The following is a 10,000-nucleotide window of genomic DNA, read 5'->3' as shown; positions in this document are numbered from 1 at the left end:
GATGTTGAAACCAAATTGACCCTTGTGGAATAGTTTTATGCAGATGATAAACAAAAGGGAGCATTCAGGACAAAGTTCAATTGTATTTATGCCTATGATTGTTATGATATCCACTGATGAGTTATGTATATTGTCAACTATGCCTTTTGTCACATAGCAAGCAAAACATTATAATTCAAGACCAAAAATTAGTTTGGAAGAACCTTAGTATAGGAAAGGAATTGACATTTAACAAAATAAAAATAATAAAGTTATTTGAAGGAGATAGTTTTTATATTTGGTGGATTCATATAGAAGTGTTTTCTCTTGGATCCACAGGGTGCCCAATGACATCACTGGTCTGCAAAAAAAGGTTATGACCTGCTTATGCTGAGAACACAATTCCATATACGCTGAATGAAAAAGCTATTGCTAGATTGCTGCGTGGTCATCTTTGCAACTCCAAACAATTATATTGTGAAAAATATATTATTTTCCTTTTATTACTGATATGGAAGAAATTAGTAGCTATCGATCAAACAATTTTGATCTAACTGGACAAGTTAAATTACTGTAAATCTCTGATTTGTTTAACAAGAAAATTGCAGCCAGAGTAAATGCTAAAGAAATGACACGAAATGAAACTGTTCCAAAAAAAAAAAAAAAAAAAAAAAAAAAAAAAAACTAGACCAATAAAAGAAGTATTTATCAACTTAAAGACTGCTAAATCTTCCATGCAAAATTTACCAAAGATATTTTGTAGTTTGGAGAAGTGAAACATTTTGACGTGGACTTACAACTGATCTTTTAATTGAGCAAGTTCTAAAAAGAAACTTAATAACTACGTGTGGTCATACTCATTAAAGGGCAATGTCAGGTCTGCAGAGAACTGTTTGGCTTCTTCTGTTACTAATTTAATTTATGAAACTACTAATTATTACAAAGAGACTACAAATACTCTCCTTGAAAGAGATTTTCAAGACTCAAGAAAAATTTCAAATTATGCAATTGTAAGAACCCTCTTTGAAAAATATAAATAGCTCAGAATATAAATAAAGGAGAGATCACTATTTCTACTGTCAATTTGGATATGTCTCAAATATAGGAAACATTATCAAATCAATGTGTGGTGAATATGTTGGAAATTATAATTTAAAAAGAAAGTCACAGCAGTAACGATAAAAGACTATTCCATAGTCAAAGTTAACGATGAGATGGTTGTTGTTGACTTCCAATGAATGTTTCAGCGGTTAGTAATTGTTGTCCGAGGTATTGGATATGATACAGATATCGAAACTGCCTTATCTTCCTGTTCTAATTGGAATTAATGGATTATTCAGAGAGGAAAACAAAACTAAGCTGGCAAATGCTATTTGACTATTAGTTGTATCAGATAAACACATGATTCCGGAAAATGTTTTTTATGTAATTAATAGAGGATCTTTACTTAAAAAGATTCCTTGGACTAAATAACAGACTTACAGTGATATTTGTGATATGTAAATTATACTGTAAAGGACTATGGAGAAGAAACTATGGTTGTATTTGATGCATATGGTGGTAATTCATCTATGGAAGATACCTCTCATAATCCGAAAAGCTAAGGGAAAAGAGGGAATATCTATTAACTTTAAAGAGAATATTAAATCTAACAAAAAATATTTATTCTTAATCTTGATAATAAGCAATGCTTTTTAGAAATACTTGTCGTTAAGATAGATCAGGCATATCTTGAAAATACTGTTTCATCCTGAGATTCAAACTTTTTAATTGTTGCAACACCAACAATCAAATCAGCAGAAATTGAAAAGAATAAATAACTAGGTATTCGAGAGGATACGGATTAATAATATTATTTCATCATGTGGAGGAAAAATACCGTAAGATTTTTCTAACATCAGAAAATAAGTCGAAATCAAAAAGCTCTTCTAAAATTTGGAATATCAAGGAGACTCAATTAGAACTGGGGCTCGAAGTTTGTATAACCATTTGTTTTATTCATGCCTTGTTAAGGTGTGATACATCACGATTTTTTCTATTGATAAAAGGGTAAATCTGTATAAGTTTATTTCAAAATGTTAATCGTCCTAACAAGTTCTTTTTTTTTTTTTTTTTTTTTTTTTTTTTTTTTTTTTTTACTCAACTGAAGCTAAAGAGGAATTATTCTTGCCGGAAAAAAACTTATTAGTTGTTATTTATGATGGAGAAACCTATATCTCTTGATAAGTTTCGAGTAACAAAATTTTCTTTGGAAATTTCCTCAACTACTAACGCACTATGCCCTGAGAGCTTGCCTCCGACATCAGATTCATCAGTCTTTAATCCTCTGCGTCTATTTCATCATGTGCAATTATGGAAAGGAAGAAAAGATCTTGATCCAGAAGGCTATGGTTGGAATGTAAAAAAAGCGAAAATGCTTCCAATTTATATGTGAAAATCCTGAACAATTGCTAAAGATTTTCAGGTGTAATTGAAAAAATAAATGCTTTAAAATTGTTTTTTAGTGTTTTAAAATGTGTTGTGAAAGCCTTGGAGTTTCATGTATGAACAGTGAGTTTATTTAGAAACTTAAAGGTGAAGTTGATGTGGATGCAGAATGTCATTCGATATAAATATTTTATACATAATATCTTTATGATTGTTTATTATCAGTTCAATATATAATTTTGAAAACTTTACTATTTTGTAAATATATGCCATGTGAATCTTTTAGAATACCTCATTATCTTATGTGAAATTTCATGTAAAATATGACATCTGTTGAATATTAAGTGTATTTAATTGTCGAGTAATTTTGTTTGATAAACTTAATATAAATCTAAATAAAAAAAAGAAAACGTTATTATTTTTAAAAAAGCTATACTTATATTATAATTAAGTTATATATATAAATATATATATATATATATATATATATATATATATATATTCATATATACATATATATATGTATAAATATATAAATATAAATATATATATATATATATATATATATATATAAATTTTTATATATAAATATATATATATATTATATATATATATATATATATATACATACATATGAACATGGGGCAAAATTTTTTTAGAAAATGCTTTCAATCAGTTAGATAAATATGAAGACCTGTAATCTTAGATGACTCATATTTTTTCCAAAAATATAATTAGATTCCCACATCTATGCTATTTATGTACAAAGTAGCTCTTAAAACATTTTTTTTCAGTCTGAAATTTAAAAATTATATATATTCTTTATATCTTACTGAAATTACAATAGAAAATTAACGTTTTCCAGCAATATTAATGAACCTTTGATTAAGTTGAATAATTTGCTTTAGGGTTTTTTTTTTTTTTTTTTTTTTTTTAAGTACAAGTTTGTGTTTGTAGTTTTCAAATGTGAAAATGCGTCTTTACCATCAAAATACGGTATAATTTATTAATGCAAGTTAATAATTGAGTCTGTGATAATCAAAATAAGAAAATAACTCATTGACTCATTTCTAGAGGAAATTACTTTGAACAATCATATACAAAAGGTCACTTTATGAAAAATTTAATGTAATGATATTCCTACTCTTTTGGTATATTAGATTTAAATATCTCTGGATCACTATATAATGCAAAAAAAAAGAAAAAAATCCATAAAATTACTTCGTGGCCGATTTTTTTTTTAGGGGGGAGGGTAGGTTTTGGGCTACGATGACTGGCCTTAGGGTAATGTTCCTCACACTTGCCTCTGTCATTTATGGATGGTCTTTAAACCAAGCATGTTACTTCCGTTATTCAGTGGGGCATAAAACCAACTTAGTTTTAAGGAAGCGGCAACCACCATTTTCATATTCCCAAGACCCAAAAGTTAAGTATCCTAACACAGCAGAAGGATAATAATCAGAGCCAAAGATAGGACGAGTGTCTCATCCACCTAGTCAAGGAATTACGTGAGTGTCTTGAGAACCTGACTAGAATTTCATAGTCCTCAGCTTCTCTTCTGTTTCACACTCTAGTAACAATACTTTTCCCCAGAAGCCATAGTGGTTATATTTCTCTTTTCTGTTCGTTCCCTTTCTTACTCACTTAAATAAAAATAATAATAATAATAATAATAATAATAATAATAATAATAATAATAATAATAATAATAATAATAATAATAATAATAGTATATCAGAAGTAAACAACTGTTAAACAAGTTTCGTTGAAGATTATTGCTGCCTCATTGGCATTTATCTTGTAATTTAGTTTCTTAATAACTCTGATTTTTCTTCTCTTACTAGTACTACATGCTGATAGTAGCTGTGGTATGTTGGTCATCGGTAACTCGGACAGCAAAATGCATGGATGAAATTAAAGAATTTAAAAAATCTTAAAATGTAAACTGTCAAATACAGATTATGATTGAGTTCGGCTGTTACACATTGCAAGAAGATGCAAGATGTCTCGGCTCATATCCAGGCAAGAAGTGAGTGGATGTGAGTATACTATTGCTGACTCTATTCATACGGGTCAGTGTGATAGTTAACTCAGCTGCTAGTCACTAATTGTTCTCCATGACCGGATGCCCTACTGTGTCTGGGAGAGAGCTGATCTCCCATTGGCTGAAACACTCTCCAGAATATGGCTGTCACAGTCTGGATGCTACTATGGTCACGGTCGTCAGGGATAAACGGAGAGTTATGTTCCGTTTATACTATTTTTTCTGGCAGCCACGGCAACCCAGGTTGCCTGAATCGTAGTTCGCCGTGAGATTTTGGCCACCTTTTTTTCTATGCTCGTGTTTTCTTAAGCTTCTGTACGTTTTAATACAGTCAATGCCCCCGGAGGCTCGAAGGCGAACTACGTTTCAGTCAGCGGGTTATCACGGATAGATGTATGTTTCATCCAGTCCAGTCGTTTTCTGGTCGGTAGTAATACGTTTCATCCGTTCTTATAAAAGGTCTGACACAATTTCCCTTTTTCGACAAGGTGTTACATGTTTGAAACGTATATGTCGGGAAGCTTTGGGCCACATTTGTGTCTACAGAATGAAATAAAATCCCAAACCAATTGCAATCACTGAAACATCATCATGGGCAGTCAAGAGGAAGATTTTATATTCATAAGTTTAGCGAAGGAAAGTAAGAAGTCTAAGATCAACGTGTATGATTAAGTGGTTATCAGAAATAGGCGTCAGCAGTTGGGCCACTACTCAACACTTATCACAAGAGTGCTCTGAGCTGAAGGCACCTTTCCGAACTATCTGATAGACTGTGACCTTTTCAATGGGCTTTTATACTCTCTCACAGACGTTGCGCGTCTTATCATACCATGATAGGCCGTAGCGCACCGTGACACGCCGCGACCATTCACCGTCACGGGCCGTAAGAAAACGCGACAAAACGGATACTATACACTCTATCTTGCCTTGAGAACCGTAGAAAAACTTAACAGAATGGACACCAAACGTAACAAAACGTAACAAAACTTGAAAAGATCATGAAAGGCCAGGGATTAAAACCTGCTTCTCGTTACATTACGGATTGCTTCTAAGTTTTGCTAAGGCCTTTTACAAGCTGATATCTTTTGTCACGTTTATCCCGTTTTATTACGGCCTAGTACGATTCTCATTAGCGCCGTAGCTGTCATGGCAAAATTTTAAACAATTTGAAATTCTGACACGGCATCCACGGCAATCACAGACTGTTGCGTTTGCTAATCCACTCTTTAAGCGTCCTGTCACGTCCATTCCATTTCGCCCTCGGTGGCCTGAAACGGGACTGCCATGGCCACCAAAACATAGTGTGAACGGGGTATAAATGTGGACAGGGATCGTCAGGCTTCATACTGATTGCTTCATTCACAATCTTTGAAGAGATTTGGTATATATATATATATATATATATACACACACATAATATATATATATATATATATATATATACACACACATAATATATATATATATATATATATATACCAAATCTCTTCAAAGATTGTGAATGAAGCAATCAGTATGAAGCCTGACGATCCCTGTCCACATTTATACCCCGTTTACACAATTTTTTGGTGGCCACGGGAGTCCCGTTTCAGGCCACCGAGGGCGAAACGGAATGGACGTGACAGGACGCTTAAACTTTCATGGCTTATATTTGATACTATGACAGAAGTTTATAGGCTACCAGGGGAGTAATGAATTAGTATAAAAAGAATATATCATTCATTCATTTTCATTACATATTGCAGACACATTATGTTTAGGCTCAGTAACTTGATTCTAACTTCAATAAACACTAAGAGTCCAAAATATTTTATATTCGAATATCTTTTCTTCCTCATGAATCTGAGACTTTTACACTTCTCAGCCACTGATTTCATATGATTTGGGATAATGAAATTAGATAAAAGTTCATGTTTGGAATATGTATAAATTACCACTGTATAAGAGACTAAGATTTCCTAAACGTATGGGTAGGTGGTTCCCATTAGCTACTTTCGCATGTTATATCCACACATAGTAGGGGTAGTAACATGGTGTATCAATTGACTGGTGATTGTTAAGATCGCATGCCACTTCAATCTACCAACCGTAAATAAATCCCTCCTTCTGTTAAGTATATCATAAGAAAGGAATTGAAACGTTGATATTCAATATAAAAACTCATTCCTTTTATTACATAAAGTTTGAAGTCCCTTAAAAATTATCAATACTATTTTAGAATCATAGAGTTTATGTGCAATAAAATTTTTCATTCTTATTTAGATTCTATTTTCCGATTTTCGCCTATCAAGTTAATCCGTAGGAACACATCACAGAATTGAAGCAGGAAATATAATTATAATCATTTATTCCATAATCCAATACAGCACAAATAAAGAGGTGATAATTTTAAGCAATTTTTTTTTAATAGTAAATTTGAAACATAATTACAGAAATATATTCTGAGTTTTCATATCAAGGATGCCGAAGATATTTTCCATCAATTTTTCTTGGACTTGCATTTCTTCTTTATCCACTCACATTCATATCACCACACCTATCATAGATCTGAAAAAAAAAAGAATACAAATTTTAAAACTATAACAATGTGAAATAATCAACTGGGCAATTTTCCACTTCTCGTCAAATAACTTCGATTTATATTTTATCAGAGAAAAAGAATTTAGTTTCTAATACCTGAATTCATAAAACAAAAGATAATATTGTTTCTTTGGGAAAATTGTTTGATCATAGTGATTAAGAAAATAAAAGGTAATTTGAATCACATTACACAGGCCAACACGTCAAATGGTTACATAATCAAGACCTGGTAACCTATCACAAATAAATCACACATTCAGTTGATTGCTAAGATGCTATTGTACGACGAAAAACCTTGGTGATATCGGACAGAAAAAAGTATCCTTTTCTGCACATATATATGTTTCATTGAATATATTTGCAATTGAAAAACTTTATTTACGACGAAAAACTATTTCGCAAAAGCATATCATACCTTCTCCGAAATTTTAACCAGCGCATTCCACTGCTGCAAAAGATAAAAGAAATACCAATCAAAAGTGGAAAACAGAAAATATATGAATGGCGCTTGTGGAAGTATTACAAAATTTCAATATAATACTGATAAGGCAAACAAGGATATCCAGGTAAAAGAGAGTGACATTTTGTATGAGTGATGTCTTCTCTATGTTTAAATATCTAACTATATATATTAACAGTAGAAAAACAAAGGAACACACCTTAGTGAGGACCCCTTTATATACTGAAAGAGTTTGTTTATCACAATTATCAGCAAAGTTTTATTTATCAAGACCAGCTTTACGAGATAAGTTTGTTGTGTGAATCAAGGCTAAAGTCTCACACCTCGCCGGTGTGCAGTGTCCCTCATTGTGTTGGAGACTGGCCCTAACCCAGACATAAATATGAACATTTTGCTATTGTTGTATTGGTATATATATACACACACACACACATATATATATATATATATATATATATATGTATGCATATATTTATTTCTATATATACATATTTATGTATATATGGGTGAGTGTATGTGTGTGAGTATGTTTTAAATAGGAAATCAAAGACAGTACATACTTTTGGCACACTTAAAATGTAAACGCGTATATTTGGAAAAATGATTTTGATGTCAGGAATCAGATGTAACTGGTGTGCCATTAAACCTGCTAACAGGATCTGGTTCCATATATGTTTATGCGGACTTTGCGTCTGTTTATGAGAGTTTACATGTGGATGCCACAGTATTTATCTGTGTATGTTTGGTCAGCATATATGTCATATGTAAGATGTTGCTCTACTGGTTTTAAAACCTCATAAATCTGTGAATTCTATCCCTCCTTAAGTTTGCTAGTCCTAAACGGTTTGAACAGTAAGTAAAACGACATTCCAGGTGTTATTGTATAAATTGAAGGTTATTCATTATCTCTACTAATTTATAAGTGCATTTTTTTTTATGCTGAAGAATTACCATAATTTTGCAAAATTATTAAGATTTTAGGATTTACGAACTTTTACTGTAATTTTTTCGTAATTATATATATCAACTGAGCTATCAGTAGTAAGTACAGAAATTTACTAGGAATTATACATAATAATGGATTTCATACACCTACAGTAATATATATATATATATATATATATACAGTATGTACATATATATATATATATATATACATACATAAATATATATATATATATATATATATATGTATACATATATTGTAGGCTTCATATCAACTTGCACCTTTTTTTACACCAAAAATTCTATTATGTAATGATTCACATATGTTATCAACAATAGATTAGACCAGCAATCTAGTCCGTGATCCAACTATCAATCCTAAGTGACATATTCAGAGGAAATGGGTGGATTTTTTAGAGTTCTTTGCGGGTTTCTGTTGCATAAATACTCTTATATGTTCAATATAAGACTGTTTTAAATACTGGTCTTGTCTTTATTTATCAATAACCAGTTGTTGTTGATTACAGCAACATTTCGTAAGTGCTAATCACTTTTAATTATACCGGAAAAGAGTTTTGTTAAATTGTGTTGAGCTTAGGGTAGACAGGAGGTATAGTCGATTTCTCTTAGCGAGGCATATTTGCACCGGCTTGCAGCGGTGCCCTTTTAGCTGGGAAAAGTTTCTTGATCGCTGATTGGTTGGAAAAGATAATTCTAACCAATCAGCGATCAGGAAACTTTTCCGAGCTAAAAGGGCACCGTTGCCAGTCGGTGCAAATCTACCTCGCTAAAAGAAATGGACTATAGTTGCACACAGGGCTAGGTTGATACACTGTCAATATCTTCATCATATGGCAGTAGTTGGTGCCAAGGTTCTTGAGATATTTAGGCGTTAAAATCAGCCGGATTATTTTCGAAGTCGAAAGAAAATGATCACCCGTATGAGCAACAAGCTAAAAATTGTTTCTGGTTACCCTAAGTAAATATTCTGACCTTTTGTGTTATATTCATAGGCCTTAATGAAATTTATATTCATTAAAAATAATGTGATGTTTCAAAATAACTGTCTTTAAGCTTCATTCATGATTAGACTTAAGCTCCCAATACTTGAAACAAACAACATAATTTAAGAGGAGTTGAAAATTAATTCAGTCGGGGCTCGTTGTTACCATCACTCACAACTTTCACTGCATGATCTATATGAATACAGAAGCTACAGAAATGAGTTATGAAACCAAAGTAAATGATAAATGCTTATTATAGCCTGTAGAAATTTGCGTAGGCTACATGATACCTACCTCTCAACCTATTCTTTAACACCCAACTCGCCAGCACATAAGTCTTGAGAATACGATCCCAGACCCTGTTACAATCACAAGCAAGGAAGGTTTACATAGGCGTTACATACACCAATCACATACTTCTATGAAGACAGAACAAACCCCTACAGGGGAAATAATAACCCCAGAGGAGCTGAGGCCATTTGAAAATGGTGGCCCAACAAAGACTCAAAGATGCAACGAAAGGAAACGCCACGCAGAACTAATAACAGACAAACCTGAGAG

This window comes from Palaemon carinicauda, chromosome 9 (assembly GCF_036898095.1).
Source record: "Palaemon carinicauda isolate YSFRI2023 chromosome 9, ASM3689809v2, whole genome shotgun sequence".
Classification (NCBI taxonomy): domain Eukaryota; kingdom Metazoa; phylum Arthropoda; class Malacostraca; order Decapoda; family Palaemonidae; genus Palaemon; species Palaemon carinicauda.
This window is presented reverse-complemented; position numbering follows the sequence as displayed.